This window comes from Gopherus evgoodei, chromosome 15, assembly GCF_007399415.2.
Source record: "Gopherus evgoodei ecotype Sinaloan lineage chromosome 15, rGopEvg1_v1.p, whole genome shotgun sequence".
Lineage (NCBI taxonomy): Eukaryota > Metazoa > Chordata > Testudines > Testudinidae > Gopherus > Gopherus evgoodei.
The window spans coordinates 19,584,750-19,603,359 of record NC_044336.1 but is presented as its reverse complement, the minus strand read 5'-3'; the positions used below and the strand labels follow the sequence as shown (position 1 = coordinate 19,603,359).

The 18,610-nt window shown below is 39.7% G+C and overlaps 1 protein-coding gene across 1 annotated transcript in view; it reads right to left on the bottom strand.

Annotated features, from left to right (window-relative positions):
- The window catches only part of ANKFN1 (ankyrin repeat and fibronectin type III domain containing 1), a 177,886-nt gene that overhangs the window by 98,116 nt on the left and 61,160 nt on the right, over positions 1 to 18,610 (bottom strand). Inside the window, exon 2 of the mRNA XM_030534472.1 lies at positions 506 to 631. The gene's annotated coding sequence lies outside the window, so the exon portion shown is untranslated. The remainder of the gene's footprint in view (positions 1 to 505; positions 632 to 18,610) is intronic.

Genomic DNA, 18,610 nt, shown 5'->3' with positions numbered 1-18,610 from the left:
CACTCTCATTTAGCATGCACCAACTAAGAGAGGGAAGGCGCCCGACACGTTTCATACTGTACACAATGTAATCTAATCTTTGTGATCAGGCTACTGATCACACATCCCAGGCACTACTGAAGTAACCTTTCCAGACAGGCATGGGTTTTAAAAGTGGAGATTTTAGATAAAATCCATTGAAATAACCTACCCTTGAAAGTAGCTTATTTCATCTTGGGGGACTGATCAAATATTCATGCACAGTTTCTAAAATCACATTGTAAAAGGGAAACAAATCCCTGAATTACATAGTGGTGTGTGTCGATTAGATACATATGAGCATAGAGCATACATAGGCACACTGTATAAATACAGGCTAGATGTAGAAGTGTTAACTCTGGAAGATTTGATAAAAACATACACATACAATAGATAATAATAAACCCCCCCACACTTATTTTTTAAGTGATTTCATTCACCAACACATAGCTAGAGAACATGAGTTAGAGAATTAAATTTGACTTACCAGCTTAGACTGTATAATTCAGACTGGGAACAAGTTGGTCGTAATTGTCCACTATCTTCATTCAATATTTCACATTGGCTTTGCTTTCTTTTCTGGCTCAGCCTCTGGTTCAGCCTCTTTCCTACACTGTATGAATGATCAAAAATGAAACAGCTTACTACAAGCAATTACTGAAGTCCAAGACCACTGATTAAATCTCAGTGCAAAAACCAAAGATAGAAGCAAATTATGAAACATCTGAAGTAAAATATCTGATGCCTTAACACTACTGTGCTCTTACTACTGCAGCTATAGTAATGACTGGTATCTAATGCTCTTGTTTCTGTAGTCAAAGATGCCATGACTTCTGCATGCTTTTAGCCTGTTGTATCTCTAAGAATTGATCAGCACAGCATGCAAGTAGAACAAGTAATCACTGCCCAGAGTAAACAAAACGGGAATTGTAGTCCATTGTCACTCAGTATGAACAAAAAGATATTAATGCAGTCATCTTAAAACAATTAGTTCTAAGTTAAATCAATAAGAGAAAAATAATCCTAGCCCTACACTTTGTCCAGGAATTCATGATTGCATATGATGTACTGTTCCTTCTTTCGCCAAGCTACCAATACAGCTGTCTGCAATCATAGCAACAAAAGCAGCAACCATATCCATAGCTCTGGGACATCTGCAAGATCATTTCAAAGCTCCCAGCATGAACAGGTTATCTTTAAAAGGTTATTAAACCAGCTAACCCCCACCACCAGCACATACAACTTTAATGATGCTTAAATTTTAATTACAACAAGTCCCCAGGAATTAATTTTTAAATGCTTTTGACAATACAGCCTGGTACAAAAACAGTGACATTTTTAAACAAGAGGTGTTTTTTTTAAATGTCTACTAGAAAATGTAAAACCTAGATCCCACTGGACCCAGCAATATGTTACAAAGTCAGAATATGCAAAAAGTTTGCCAAACCTTAGAATACTAAAAATACAGATATGTGTTGGACTGAAGATAAACAAGGATGATCAAGTAAAGCACGATACGTTTTTGGATCACCTTCCTGGTTACATTCAAACAACCATAAAAGTTAAGCACTTACCAACAGAGTAAAATGAAAAGACTCTTTTAGATGCTCATTTGTGGATGTGTGATCATCAGTTGTCTATAATAGTGATTTGACTATTATTATTATTTGTATTCTCATAGCACCCAGGAGCCCCAGTCATGGGCAAGGATCCCACTGTGCTAGGTCCTGTACACACATCAACGAGACAGCCCTTGCCCCAAGGAGCTTACAGTCTAAGTATAAAACAACAGGTGGATACAAACAGATCAACCAGGGGGTACAAGGGACCAATGAAACAGTACTGGTCAGCGTGATAGGCAGGGACCTCAGCATACGAGTAGCCTGCTCACAGTTCAGTTTTTGAAGGCATCATAAAGGCACTGTGGGTTTAAGAGTGAGCCTGGAGTAGCCTCTCTGACTCGGTGGAGTTACTCAGATATGATTCTGGAAAACGCTGAGCATCCTCTGGGAGATGGTGGCCATACTTGATTCTCACCCACTTCAAAGGAGTGTTGAGGGTACTCAGCTTCTTGCAGGGTGGTGTCCTGCTTATGGCAGTGCAGCTGAGAGCAGAATGTCCCTATGCCCCTGCATGACATGGGGTCTGTTCTTACACAGCATGCAGCAGAACTGGCTGGACAGCTGAGTATAACTCTGACTTCTGTGCTGAATGGTAAGTGCCCTCGCAGTGGCAAACACTACATTGAAGTTGGTCAAATCATGTTCTCTTAGTGACATAGAATTTAAAAGATTAAGTCTGGGCCTGCAGCAAACCCTCACATCCAAACGTCCTAAACTTTGGGGAGTTTGAAATGTGGATCTAGGCACTCTGCAGCATGAGCCCATCTCAGGTTATTAGTCAAAACAATGATCCTTAGTTTGGGGCCAATTAATAGTGATCATAGCCTTCAACTAACTACAGCGTCATCAATCTGTTAGGTATAAGATGCATAGTATGGATTAAGAACTCCAATCTGTCTTCTGAAACTTGGTGTCAGACTTCAGTAAACCTGGTGAAGCTGGATTGATGAAGGCTAGCACTGGAATTATTTTTAGCAAGTACAGGTTTGCTGCTTAGATATGTTAGCTGCTTGTGTTTAACTGGTCAGAGCAGTGCAAAGGGTTCCTTGCAAAACCTTGGCACTCCACAGAACTCATCTGGTTTTGGATTTTGTTCTAAACTGGAAACTCAGCCTAGGTTTTGTAACAAGATTTGCCAGTCCATGCCTAAGATTTGATGTTGAAATTGGTTTGAATCAGAATTGGTTGAAACTTGGTGGCAGTTTTGCTTTGAGGTTTTCTGATTCATTCAAGCTCAAGACTCAGTAAAAACCTTCTGGGATGCAAATAAATCACATATGAATTGCAACTGCAGAAAATCTTTGCGTCACGGCTTGGGCCCATTTGAGCACCGTTCTGTCAACGGTGGAGGATGAACTAGTTTGGCAAAGGAGTTCCATCAGAATGGGTATTGTACAAAAGCAAATCAGCAGGGAGACATAAGGCTAAACAAGGCCCAGTGTAATGGAGGTGCCAATCTTGCTCACATATTCTCATGAGAAAAAGGGTGGTTTGTAGGGATCAGATATTAGGGGCATCTTTGAGGGGCAGGAATAAATTGAAAAAAAATGTGTTGTTTTTGTAATTAAAGGACTGCTGAATAATTATGAGAGCTTCTGATTTCTCCCAAGTTTTTAATTTAAGTTTCAAATATAAAACTTAAGAGCCAAATCCTCAGCTGGTGTAAATCAAAATAAATGTAGCTACCCTCATTTATACCAGCTGGGGGCATTTAGTGTGGTTTGTGAGAGCCTGAAAGCCTCTCAAAGTCCTTTCAAGGCAACAGAGGTGTAGATGTTAAAAAGCAAGGACAAGAGCCTTAGTTTCAGTTCAGCTCAGGGTTCTTTTCCAGCTGGCAGGTTGAACAGCACCTTGCAGGTCTCTTTATCAAAGTCAATCGCAGCTGGTTTCAGATGTGAGTTGAGTTCAGATGTGAGTATAACTTGGTCTGATAATGAATCAGTTCCTGAAGTTATCTTAGAATTTCAGAAAGCACTTTGGGAGCCAATAGTTCAAAAATGCTGACAAATAGAAGGAACCAATCATTTCTTGTTCCAGTTTTAAATTGCTTACAATTATTTCAGAGTGGCTTGTCCAATGTCACACAGAAAATTAGTGGCCGAGCTGGGTTTGGTCTCATTCAGTCTAGTAACCTATCCATATGGATATATGGGTAGGGCCTATTGGTAACTATTTTGCTTCATGAGCAATTTTGAGTTTTCAAAATATGCTTCCATTTAAGAAGACCAGGATGGAATGGGAAGGGAAGGGACGGGATGTGGGGTAGGGAGCGAGGAGCAGAAGACCCAGATCAAGTCCCGCTCTTCCTGATTCAGGAAACAGAGAAAATACAATGGCCAACACAACTCAGATTTAAAGTACCACACTTTGAACATTCAGAGTAAATTGTTTGTGATCCGTCCATAGAGTGAGGGAGAAGGGGAAATGTCACAAGAATGCTCATGAGTAAATTCTAACACACACATCTGAGGAAGTTGAGATCTGCTCAGTTATTCTGACAAGCAGAAAAAGTGCCCAGACTCATCCAGCAAATTATTCAGTACCAATTATTTGTTCAGCTGTAGACATTAGCACAGCGACTTGGCCTTTATCTCTGCTAGGATTTTAATTTGCTCTTGGTGCCTATTTTTCAGCTAAGATCCTGATACTCCTTGTTACGCCACAGTAGTTTCTACAGCTGCCCATTGTAAATGACGATGACAAGAATCTCATTCCCATGAAGATTACAGATGAGAGGAATTATAAGAAACTTTATTATTTAGCAAAGCACTTAAGCATCTGCCTAATTCTACTCAAGGCAAATGGGTTTTAGGCACATGCTTAAAGTTAAGTACATGCTTAAGTGCCTTTCTGAAATGGGGCCTTAGTACAACCCAGTATGTATTTGCTCCCAGAGCAATGTGGAGCCAGTGAGGGGGGGATGATATACATTGCTCTGGCCCCACCCACTCTTCCTCCATCTCTCTCCCCACTGGTGGAATCCTGTTAGCAGACATTGCTGCGTCAGTTACACTCGGGTCATGTTTCCAAGCTTTTTCTTTGCAGCTACGAGGATTAGAAACTTATTTTTTAAAGTGATTTTCTTCTCTTCTGTGGAGTCTCATCCTGCCCCATGGGCCAGCTGAATATATCAAAAGGAGCAGATGAAGTTTGATGCATAGCTTAGAGGAAAATCTGAGCGATGTCCATTAATTTAACTTGCCCACACTGTGAGCACCAAATCGACAGAAGCAAATAAAGCCACCTTGAGGGGTTCTTGTATCCCCATTGGAATAAAGACATAAATGTTTGATTTGGCTTCAATCAGCACTAGTCTAGGGACAGGTCTGCCTATATCTAGGTTCTTTAACTGTGGAACTCTCCTATAGATGAGAGCTCTCTCTGGCTGCTTTAGGGCAAACAGAGTGTGAGGACAATTTAATACAACTGGTCTGTTCATGACCATTTCCTGGTGGTTCCTCCTCTGGTGCCAATATTTCCTATTCCTTCTGCTTTCATCTTTCTAGGTGGGAACTGATCATTTTGAAGGATGGCTATTGGATTCGACCTAATATGGTGTCTAGTATTTCTCCATATCTTTCAGTGCAAACTTTAGTTGGTGGAACATGAAACAAAGACTTTTCTCTTGTCCAGGCTACAACTTTAAAAAATAACTATTTTGCTAACATTAACTGAAATTAATGCATTGAAAACCCTTCCTGCCACATGGGTTTAAGTTCATTGATCACAAGTTCAGAAATGAAAAGACATAAAATAACATTTAATAAAGTAAGAATAAGGATGTTCAGGTGGGAACGTCTCATTAACGATAAGAAACATGGAATAAATGATCAGGAAAGGTGACTGAATAAGAGAGTATAAATGAGTTCCAGAAAGACCACCACTGATTTCTGAAGACGAAGAGAAGATTGAGAGGCAAAGAGAGAATAAGAATTTGGGATTAAGATAAAACAAACAGTTCGACAGGTTGGTCTGATCTGGTGCAGGAACTCTCACGTTCTTAGACTTTGGCGATTCAGACTTATATTCCATTGGTTGACCTATACACACGTCAGCTATTTAATATTTCAGCTGCCCATATTTCATACTTAATTGAGCTGAATAGTTCAACTACTCTGTTTCCACAAACTGTACTAGTGAAGTGACACGTTGCAGTGGGGACATTTTCATATCCTTCTTTCAATCACCTTACAAGGCGAGCTGCAGCCAGCATATCACTAACTGAGCCACTTTGCATTCCAGCGGCTAATTTATTTTCCTGTAGATGTGAGTTTTGCGGTACATTTTGCTGGATTCCAATTCCATTGATCAGATTTGTACTTATTTCTTATGCAAAGTGATAAAATATGTAGCATTTTGCCTACCTGACTGGGAATGCTCATAGGGCGTGTTCCATCTCAAGGTAGCTGGGCAACACTAAATTTTTATTTAATCAAACAATAGGTGGCAGCATTCACCCAGTTCTTCACAGGCAAGATAATGGACCCTGGAACAGCAGGAACGCACATATACTGCGCTATCCCAATCACACCATGTCCAACTCTTAACTACCAGGCAAATTTGCATAAGATATTTCAGTAGGAATCATTTGTATATTATAGGCCAGATCCTCCCTGTGTGTCAGCTACTTTAGCTCTACCGTAGTCAATGGAGCTAAACCAGTGCTTAATTTGTAATGAAAGAGATGCTGAGGCTCAAGCAATTAGGTGCCAAAGCTCAAGCAATTTTTTTACATTCATAACTGACGTGACAAGCGCAGCAGTGCCAGGGCTATGAACTGCCAAGCCGAGAGGGGCTAGGGCTCACCCCTGGCAAGCCCTGGCACAAACTAAGCGCTGAGCTGAACTGATTTACACAGTCTAAGAGTCCGGCCCTATGCACATAGAGAGGATGCAAAATGCTCAAAAGAACAGTGGGGTTTGGAAACTGGAAGTGAAGTTTGGGGTTAAGAAGCCTAACTAATCATGTCAGGATTTTACAAAAAACTTCATATGGGGCTTGATCTTCCTCCCAGTTCAGTCAATGGAAAAATTGTCCTTGACTCCAATGGGACTGGCTTAGGCATTTTCTGTGGTTAGAAAACAAACAATCTGGTCACTTGGGGTTTGAATTCTCTCACACAAGTGTAAATGATGAACGTCTCCACTGAGATCCATGAAGACACTTCATTGTAACATTAGTGTAAGAGAGAACACAAGCAGGCCCATGAAGACTATAATCATTATGAATCAAAAAGCAGCTGCTAACACCACCCATGACCCATACATAGATCAGAACTTATCTCTAATGTTTCCTGCTGGAGCTTCTGCCCTATGGTAAAACAGTGAGTGCCCCAATGTTGTTAGCTAATGGTTGCAGTAATTGTTTTCCATTCCAGGGCAAAGCTAAACATGAGGGAGCACATTCATTTTCAAAAAGCTTGCAAAATTACATTCAGGCCATTAGACGTATCAGGAGATATTGCAGTTCCTCAGAAATGAATTACTCAGTTGAACACCACAGGAATAATGAAGCTGTCAACAGCCAAAGTGCAGCTGTGATATTTTGTCAATCTCATGTTGTTTATGCCATCTAGTCAGCCGCTCCTCATGGAGATAATTTATGTCACATATTGATTGGTTGGGACTATTCCCAGCAGCGATGCAACAGTGTTTACATCCAAGTAATAGGAGCACATTTTACAAAGAGAAATTAACAAGCTTTTCATAACTGGCAATTTCTAGATTAGGAAGAAGGGGAAAAAAGCTGCCATCGATCAAAACTTGTGTGAAAAGAGCACAAATTGAGGCAGAAACAGTTTTCGGAAAGATTCCAGAGATATATAAAGAAAGTTAATCATTTACTCATTAGCTATAAGGTGACAGCATCTTTAATATTTGAAAGTGGGACAATTTCAGCTGTGTTTTGTAAGAGTGTGACACCCTTGTCACACAAATGATAAGTGTGCTTGAAGAACAAATGTCTGCAGGCAGGTGTCACTACTTCCAGCTTCTGATTAAGCAGCAATATGGGATGTTTCTGGGAGTGGAGCATTTCTCTCCCCTGTAACCTAGCATCTGAACAAGTCTATCATGAAACGCTGAATAGTGTGATTGCTTGACTTCCTCCTTCACCTCAAACATTGTTCATTACACCAAACATTTGTTCACAGGACTGTCTGTTCCTGGTAACCACAGCAGTGTCTACTCAGGGCAGTGATAAGTCTTGAACAAACATGCTGTAGGGATAAAAAAAAAAAAATCAAATATTGTGAATACTAAAAAGAAACATCAGGACTATCCCGGTAAAACTGTGACATAGGGTCATTTTAATAACATAAGAACATGACCCTTTGGGGGCCTGCTAGTTCTGCACAGACTAAAACTTGAATCAGCTGGGCAGATCTGACTCTTCATTTATTTATTAGTTAAAGTGAAAATTGCTGTAAAGGATTCCTCAGCTGGAAACCCTAGTCTCATAGGAGCAGTACAGAAACCTAGACAGAAGAGAAATGATCACTTTGAAGCAACTCCAAGCTTTCCAGTGCAATTTTATTCTACATTTAGTGAAGACCCCATCTAAACAGCCAGTACTGCTCGTCTCTTAAGGTGAATTTCACACCGCTAAGCACCCAACTGAGATCAGGGACTCATTGTGCTAGGCACTGTACATATTCCCAGCGAGAGACAGTCCCTGCCTCACACTGCTTACATTCTAAATAGACAAAGAAAGTGCTATTATTCACATTGTACAGAAGGGGAACTGAGGCACAGAGAGACTAGGTGACTTGGCCAAGGTCACAAAGGAAGTCAGTGACAGAGCTGAGAATTGACGTGATCTCCTGTTTCCCACTCCAGTGCCTTAATCACAACTTCCTTTCTTCATCTGAGGCAAAAAAAAAATGCCCATTTTTTTCTATAAATGGAAAGTTAAAAGGCCTGACTCATTCACACAGGGAACTGAACCAAACTTGAGGTTAACTTTTCCATGTAGAGTATAAGAGATCTATACCGGAGCTCCCAGTATGTTGTCAAAACACATTACTTCCCATTTGAGAACAGATTTTTAATATGGCTAAGTAACTAGAACAATAATTTCAAAGGGTAGCCTCTTTCATCTCCTCCCTCAAGCCGCAAAGATAATGCATCTGTGTTTTCAAATATAGCTAAGTTAGCCCCGCAGTAGTAATCAACATCCTTACAATTTCCTGTTTAGTCACCGCTGGTATCACAACTTCTCTACCGCAATCCAAAGTGTAATAGAAGGCAATCCCTGTTCTTTGATGGTGACAGGTTTCAGAGAGGTAGCCATGCTAGTCTGTATCAGCAAAACGAGGAGTTCTGAAAGCACATGTAAGACAACTCCCATCTTTTCATGTGCTGTATATTTATACCTGCCTACTTTTTTTCACACCGTGAATCTGATGAAGTGGGCTGTAGCCCCCGAAAGCTTATGCTCAAATACATTTGTTAGTCTCTAAGGTGCCACAAGGACTCCTCATTGTTTTTCCTGTTCTTTAATGAGCGTGATCATGTACCTTTAATTGTACCATGCTTAGAGCTTCTCTTTTCATTCTGACATCACCAACGTGTCCTGAGTGATGTATCAATTAACACCACATGGGTGGGGGGAGGACAAGGATTCTGAATTGATTTCCTACTTTTCACTTTTCAACTTCTCAGAGCAGGGTTCAGCAGTTCATTTACCTCTGTTTCCTGCCTGGTTAAGGAGGATCTAAGCAGAGATAAGAAGATTCCTAGTATGGGTTTCCCCATTTAAGCCCATTTCAGCAAGGTACTTAAGCATGTGCCATATGTTCAGCACACAGATAGTCCCATTCACTTCAGTTTGAGAGAAGACAGGGCAGCAACCAAGAGATAGGAGGTGACTAGTTACAGCTAATACCGAAAGGCAGGAATATTTGGCCCAATCTTGACCTGCTGCCTTGGCCCCCTTTGCTCTTTCATTGCCCTAACAGGACAGCTGGCGACCTTCCTTCTTTATGCCTCTCACTCTTTCCTGAAGTGTAGAGAGTGATTCTGGGCAAGCTTGAGTGATCCCTGGGTGACAGATGTTCTCTGGTGTCAGTGTAATTTGGAACAGCCCTTGGGCTGCTCTAAGTTATACTGTGGGTCAGCTCTGTCTCCAGTCAGGCCCCGGGTCACAGAAGTGTCCTTTATCTTTCAAATTCCTGCTAAGATAATTCTTGGTCCCAGCTGGAGAATCACTGTTTGAAATATTCCTTCTTACACCAAACTCACGTAATCCATGTATTTAAGATGCCAGACATGCCTGGTTACAAAATGACCCTCTTGTATGTTAGTGGAATCCAGTTTTAGAAGGAATGTAGACTAAGTCAGTCCCAAATCAACTTCCCCATCTAGCAATTTTTAAAAAGAAAAATAATTAAAAATACGTTTTTCAAAAAGCTGTAAAAAAATGTAACAAGCTGCTACAAAAAGCTGCTAAATATATTTTTTAAAAAAGAAAACACTTAGAAAATGTTTGCACTTCACCACCCTAATATTAATTTAGTCTAAGGTGTCACAGGAAACAGATGGGCAGAATAATTTGCAGTTATGTTAAGCGATTGAATATCAGTTTGCAAACTAGGCCACGTGGTCCAATGAAGAGCATATTCTCTTGAACTAGAAGTGCTAATTTGAGTTCATCTGAATTGAGTTTAGAAGTGTTTGCAAGAGCAGGTGGTTTAGGTGGCTTAATTAAGCAAACACTTGCTTTTTGCCTTTAGGAACTCATTTCCTCCCAGGTCAGAGTTTGGTGATCTTACAGCTATCCCACAAACTTCTACACAACTTGGAATGATTAATAGTCCCTGTTCAGAAAAATTATGAGGTGCGATAGAAGGAAAAATTAATTGAATTCACAGAATGCTAAAAAATCTGACTATCTTTTCGCTTATATTATTTTTTGTAAGTCCAAAGGTACGTTACTTCTGCTTCTATTTCTTTATGTGTGTGTGTTTTATATATATATAAATAAACATAGACATGCACACATATACACATGCAGATGATATATGTACACATACAGGCCCTGGTCCTACAATGAGATGCATGCAAGCACCCATGTGTCCAGCTAGAGTCCTGTTGAAACCATATATTGGACTGGTGAAATTGCCATTTCATATACCACTTAACAATGAAACGATAAAACACTTGAGTTTTGGTACAGTATAAACTGTGTTGGTTTAAATGTCAATGCAACATAACAAGGGATAGGAAACCCTTTTAGAGTTCAAGGTTTGGCAAATCTCACTATTTTAGAGGTTTGCAGAAGTTTGTGAAAACGATTGATTTCCTAGTAAAGTCACATGATATGGCCCCTGAATGGTTAAGTTCAGATCTGAATCCAGAGCCACATTTTATCAAGGATTATTCAGAGGCAGGGTTTGGATCCATTTAAAATATAGGTTGGCTTTTGAATAATGTTTTAATAAAGATGCCATTGGATTTTTCTCCAGCATTATAGACTATAGAGAAATCTAAATGCTAGAAAGGAACCATCCAGCCTGTGCTGCCATTGGAGGGCTAAATAATTTCTATGCTGTGGTTGTTATGCCATCAGCCAAAAGAATTAATCTTGCCTCTGTGAGGCATCAAAGATCTGTGCTGTCTTATAGGGCGCTATTCATGAAAAACAAGCTTCCTAGTTTAGTATAAAAATTTGTCACAGATCATATAGTTGGAAATTGGATTTTGTTTCCCCTGAAGTAGTAGGTCTTTAAAAGAAGAAATACCAGCAAGTGAACAAGATTTGGACATGCATAGAATTACAGCATTGCTAACACTCGCGATTTTATCCTGAGTCTTGGAACATTTGGTATTTTTCTCGAAGCACTTAGAGGCCTGTATCTACAAGAGAACCTCAGCTCATAGTAGGAGAGAAAATATGAAAATATGGAAAATGTGGAAAATATGTGGAAAACCTCAGCTCATAGTAGGAGAGAAAATATGAAAATATGGAAAATGTGGAAAATATGGAAAATGTGACCCAAATGCTCCCAATGGATTCAAAAAGCCAGAAGGCAAATAAGAAGAACCCACATTTTATTAAATCTCATGATTTTTGAGATCTTACTCCTGACCTTTGAAGACTTGGTGATGGCAGTACCGCTGTCATCAGCTGAAACCAAGAAAACAACACAGGGAACCAGCCTCTTTTTACTATCAAAAGGAGAGATGACAGATTCCCATCTTGAGTCCCCACTTACTCTTTTTAATTAAACTCAGTTGAATTGAGATGTAAGGAGGCAGCCTCTCTGGCATGAAAAGGTATCTATGAAACACCTGTAGAACACTGGACTGGGACTCAAGAGACCAGTATTCTATTCCTGGCTCTCACACTGGCCTGCTTGGTGACCTTGGGTCAGTCCTGTCACAGCTCTGTGACTCAGTTTCCCCATCTGTAAAATGGGGATAATGATACTGACCTCCTATGTAAAGTGCTTTGAGATCTATGGCTGAAAAGTGCTATGCAAGAACTAGGTATTATTATGTATTCCCTTCCCCAGCTTTTGTAACCCTAAGCCACTCCTCCTTCTGTGAGCCTCGCTTTTGTTTTCCCTTAAATACTTTTTTTTTCATATAAATGGAAGAAGTAATGATTCTTATATACAAAAATTCAGATAATGGTTACACTCCCCTTGCCAGCAGGAATCACATGGGTGCTGCCATCATCACCAGCCCAGTCAGGACCCATTAAAACCACACCTTCCCAAAAGTACTGGTGAGGACAAGTAGGATTTTTGGGGGAGCTTGTTTTTCTGTCTCTCTTTCTACATGATTTAAAGGGCTAGTCCCACCTGACTGGGTCAGCTGGAATTTCATCACAATTGACACGTTTCAGCAGAACATTCCAATTCTGACAAAAGAGCATTTTCCAATAGAAAACCATTCTAGTTCCTGGTATATTGACCACAGATGCTGCCGAAGCTGACTGAGTACTTATGAATTTAAAAATGGAATGAGGAAGACAGTGCTACTTGCAAAGAAGGTTCACGTTTTCATGTCAACAATTGCTAGGGAGGGCAGCAGCTTTTCAGAGGGAATGACCTGTTCCTTTAAGGGGAGGAAAAGGATGGTCTGAGGGCTAACAAACAGGCCTGGGATTCAGGAGACCTAGATTACGATGCCAGTTGATGTGCAACCTGAGGCAAGTCACTTTGGGCCACATTTTTAAAGGTGCCTAATTCCCATTGATTTCAATGGGAATTAGATGCCTAAATACCTTTAAAAATCTAGCCCTTTCGCTCTCTGTGCCTCAGTGTCTGAACTGTAAAATAACTACCTGACAAAGGGGTAGTGAAGCTTAAGTCATTAATGTTTGTAAAGTGCCCAGAGATTCCCAGCTGGAGGACAGATTTATTACATAGAGTCCACTAACGTAAGAGCTAACGCTCTAACAGTGCATTTCTTTGCGATGTTTTCCAGGTTTTGCATTTTACAACACCACATTATTTTTAATTAAGACCCCAATGAGAGTTTTAGGATTATCCACTCTCCCTGAACAAATAGAACTTTACTCAGTAGGCATTTTGCCTTCATCTTCCAGTCAACAGGGCATTTTGCCTTCATCTTCATCTTAAATAAATAAGGATCATAATACTCAATTTTTATCTTCCAAATCCTTGAGAGTTTGCAAACTTTCTTTCTTATCTGTCCCAATTGGCAGGAACTCAGCCAGGAAACAGCCCCTTCCTTCTGAAATAAACAAACTTCACTACACAACAAAAAGACGAGTGGATAGTCCCAGCTGTGTGTAGTGAAAAGCAATATTTTAAAGTATTATCAATGTAGGATATGTTCTCAGAATCAATGGTGCAGCTGGTTATAGTGCTCACTATACACTATGAATAAGATTAATTTCATTCGAGGCAAACATTAGGCTACAAGGGGGAACGGGGAATCAAGCTGAGACGAACCACTGCTCCCTTGGACGTGGGCTCGTAATTTTTTGAGGCTAAAGCTATACACTGAAACAAATCAACACTTTTTTTTTCAGTTGTCGACATAGTAGAAATCACTTAATATAGGGAAATCACTTGAAGTAAAAGCAGAGGAGACTCACCCAGTAAAATCATAGATTGTTATAGACCACTTTAAGCTAAAAACAAGGGAGTACAAAGACAGGAATTATCTGCTTTGTGTTAGGAAAGCCTGATACTCCTTGTCTACTCATTCCAAAAAAGAAATATTAAAAAAACCCCAAAAAACAGACAGGGACATTTCATGATCTCAGGCTCACAGACTGGTGTAAATCCAGAATCACTCCATGGAATCAATGGATTTACACTGTTGCTATTATTAGTACTAGCAGCAATAAAGTAGCAGCTACAGGCCTTAGTGGAGATCATAGCCCCACTGTGCTAGGTGCTGTATAGGTGAGAGGGAAATAAAGGTTCAGAGAGGTAAAATGACTTGACCAAGGTCATTCAGTAGATCAGTAGCAGAGCTAGGAATAGACCCAAGGTCTATCCATGCCCTATTCATTAGGCTGTGATGCCTACTCAAACTGTATCCACACTGCCTTCTTGAGAGGAGAACCTTGCCCAAGGTTAGCTAACCTCTGGTTTTCTCTTTTAAAATTCGATCACAGAACCACTACCCCTTTTGCAATTGAATTTCAAGCCACTCACATACTAAGGTGATAATTGCAATATGAAAACATAGATTAGATTAGGTAAAATTAGATTAATCTAGACACAGGTTTAGTGGCCAAAGTACTGGTGATGTATCTTGTTACCATTTCCCCAAGCCATCACTGGTTTGGAAGTGAGGTTTATAAAGAATGTCTTAACTGAAAATATACAATGTAGATGCACATGCTAAAGACGTGATGGAGACTTCTGGAGAAGTAATTCTGCAGATTGATGAAAACATTATTACAGCAAAATGTCACGGTTTGACTATATCTTCCTGTCACCTGAAAGATTCCCAGGGAAGCTTGAAAGAACCACTAGTCATTAATAAAGTTCAGCTCTTGAAACTTCATTCCTGAGAAAGACAGTGAAAAAAAGTCAGAAAGGAAACAAGAATGTGACTAGCAACCTAAAAGAACATTGACAATGTCAAGGGTGTCTAAAAATAGAATGTTCTTACGTATCAGACACAAAGTACACGGGGAGAATGTTGAATTTGGGGACACATGTTGACAAGAGCAAGGAAATGATCAGTTAAAGAGGAAATATAGCATGTTCTCCAATACTTGAGCTCAAAGAGGTCCCCAACTTAATAGCTCCTAATGTACCTTGCTGTGTTGTGTGATTAGTGGAGGATATATAGTAAAGATTGTCCTTGTGGGTTTAGATAAGAAGCTTAACATTTCTAATGTAAACCAGTAACAATAAGAGTATCCTATATTTCATACAGTTCAAATGCTTGTGATGCGTGTCTGCTACATTTTATATTTTGGAACTCAGAAATGTTTTAAGGTTTGTAAGAGAAGAACACAGTATAAATCACTATTAAAAAAAGGAAGTGGGGGTGGGGAAGGGTTGCTTCCATGTAAACTATGATTATAGTTCATGAGTATCTCCCAAATGTAGAAATTCATTTGCAAATTTAACACCATTAATTTGGGCTTGAATAGGGACTGGGAGTGGCTGGCTCCCTGCAAAAGCAGCTTTGCCTCTCCTGGAATTGACACCTCCTCATCAATTATTGGGAGTGGACTACATCCACTCTGATCGAATTGGCCCTGTCAACACTGGTTCTCTATTTGTGAGGTAACTCCCTTTTCTTCATGTGTCAGTATATAATGCCTGCATCTGTAATTTTCACTCCATGCATCTGAAGAAGTAGGTTTTTTACCCACAAAAGCTTATGCCCAAATAAATGTTAGTCTTTAAGGTGCACTGGACTCCTTGTTGTTTTTGCAGAAAAAAAAGTGGTCTTCTGGCCAGTGATTCAATGTAATTAGTTTTAGTCTGAAAGGGTTTTCCCTTTTCTCCCAGGCAATTACACACTCCTAAAGAAAGGAGCTTTTAATCGGCGTTCTCACAATGTCTTATCTGTGTTATGTGAGCTATAGGATGGGATTTCTTTATCCTACCCAGGTGGCAAGGTTGGCATGTATTTGATTGCTACATCTAGGAATGTTAATGGATGCCAAACCATATTTAGGGCACTCAGACATCAAGATCAGTCTCTACATGACATAGATAAATAAGGGCGGACAGCTCCTAGCACAATGGGGTCCTGGTTTTTGATTGGGGCTACTAAGTGCTACCATAATACAAATAAAAAATGTCCAAATACATTTAGAATCATAGAATATCAGGGTTGGAAGAGACTTCAGGAGGTCATCTAGTCTAACCCCCTGCTGAAAGCAGGACCAATCCCCAACTAAATCATTACTTAGACACTGGTTTGAAATGTTTCTTCCGCCTTTCCCATCCCTGTGTGTCTGTGACTATCTGGAGCAGGGATCTGGAATTGTTTCTAGGCTACATTTCAATGGGTAGTGCTAAGCCTAGACGGAGCTGGTGGCAGTACGCAAGACCATGGGGTAGCTGTAGATAAGATGGACAGTGGGAGCTTTACCTTCCCATCCCAACTCGAGGCCATGAGGGTTGGCACCCATGTAAAAGGTTGTCAGGGTAGCATGAGCATGTGGATGTTTGTTCCTACCCCCAATGATATCTCCCCTTCCAATTTGGGTTCATCATCTCCAGCAGGTGATGGAGCTCATCAGCAGTTTCCGGGATGGCTGTTGGGAGGGTCAGTGCTCCTGTTCCTCTCAGGAAGGAGAGGGCATTCCTTGCAGTGGAATTTTACTGTCCATTTCCCCACAGCTTGGATGCAGCACCAACCTTTGAGTTTTACTTTTTGTCCCACAGCCCTTTCTAGCCAGCGTTCAGCTCAAACAGCAAATTAAAACGATAAATTTAACCCCAAACAAAAATATGTTTGAGAACATAAATAAAAAATTTCAAGGGAAGAAGACTTTTACATTTAGTCAAAAACCCAGTTATTCATCAAAAATGCTTAGGACTTGTGCTTGCCCTCTGTCCAGAGGTGAATTTCACTAAGAAAGCACAGTGTTATGTTTAAAAACAAGAGGATCCACACCAGAAACCTGACACTAATCTTTTGGCTCATCTGCCAAGGAACAGAATCATACCATGTGACCTATCCACTGAATCAAAATGAATGCACCCGGTTAAAATTTAGAATATCGAGCAATCACGATGACTGACAATGCTGGTGCATGATCAGTAGATACAGAATTTTTCAACAAAACTAGCTGGTGAATCATTTTGAATAAGTAAAACGTTTGAAACAAAATTGTATTTCTGCTTGCAGAGAAATGAACAGAAAGAGAGGCAAAGGCCATTTGCTGCCAATCACATGCCTAGCTTTAATAAGCATCTAGTATTTTTCAGTGTAGCATAAGTATCACTAACACAATTGGAAAAGGATGCATAGGTGGGCATGAAGTGAAAATTAAGCTTGCTAGTAAAAATGTTAAGATCACTGATGTATGAAAGTAATTACAATGGAATTTTTACATCTATTGGTTCCTTATAAAAAGATGTTAACTGATTTTCACCTCTGATCCCAGCACACACTGACATAATACAATTTCACAAATTTCAGATAACAAAGGGTTTTGCTCTGTTATTAATCCAGGAGCAAATGAGGAGAGAGAGAGAGAGAGAGAAAAGAAAACCTTAGCTAACCCTGTCACATTGTGATGAAGAAAATAATCAGTGGCATTTATATTATCTGTGCAGACAGCAAAACTAATAAATGACAGAATCACATATCAACATATTTGATCTAAGAGTCAGTGATACCTTAAAAAAGGAGAATCTTTCCATTAACTTAAGTGGGTTTCAATGGGTTCTTTAAGAGTTGCATTTGCAACCCGTTCTTTGACCCAGAAACATGTTTTGCCTGGGTCATTGCTACACCAAACCAGGCACATCATAGGTTAAAGCCATTTCTAGAATATCTGGTCATTTTACAAGTTGTCCATATCAACCAAAGTTCAATTGTCAAGTTTTTATAGTGGCATCTATCATTCTATTACAATGCCAGATCCTAAGAAGTGCTGAGCATCTCCATCGCTCACTAACTTCAGTAAGACTGTCAATGAAAAGGCCTCATGAATCTCAAGTGTTAATGTGCCCCTCACCTTACTATCTTGGATACCATTATGGTTTGGAGACAAAGATTAAACAACACGAGAAGTTGTCCCACTGCTATCCATCACATCAAGAACAATTGTATTTATAGAAAAGTGGTTGAAAGACTTCATTGACAATTACTGAAATGTATCCCATCCATACAAGGGCCAATTTACATCTAGCGCACATGCATGCCGTAAGAACAGAGGCATTTTTCCTTATTGTGTGTCAGTTAATGCTAAAAATCACAATGTGCACCATACAGTGTGACTTTTTTCCCCTAGAGCTGGCCAGGCATTTTCCAGCTAAAATTTTTTTTATTGGAAAATGTCGATTAGCTGAAACCAAAACTCTGCGAGAAAGGGTTGTTTTAATGAATTTCCCAATTTTAAAAACAGTTCCAATACTGTCAAAATACCCCATTTCCATATTTTTGTTAAAATGACAAGTTTCTTTTTTTGATTCAAAATGACTTTTCATGTCAAAATTAGTTAATTTACACTAACAATAGTTAAAATGTTAAAAAGTCAAAATCAAAATGAAACATTTTGAAATGGTTGAAACTAAATGTTTTGATTGACCCCATCTAATTTTTTTTTTTTTTGCATTATGGGTTCATGAAAATGTTCAAAATGTTGGCTTTTTGTCATGGTTCAGGAGAGGAGAGATGTTTGAAATCTTAAACTCTTGTGGGATGAGAAAATCATATCCCACTCATCTCTAGTTTTATCTATTCTCCATGTGATGCTGTGCGATAGTATTGCACTGCTATATACACGAAATAGGTTTGGAAGAGAAATTACCTCAGACCCTTGGGATAATGCAGGCAAGTAGTGCA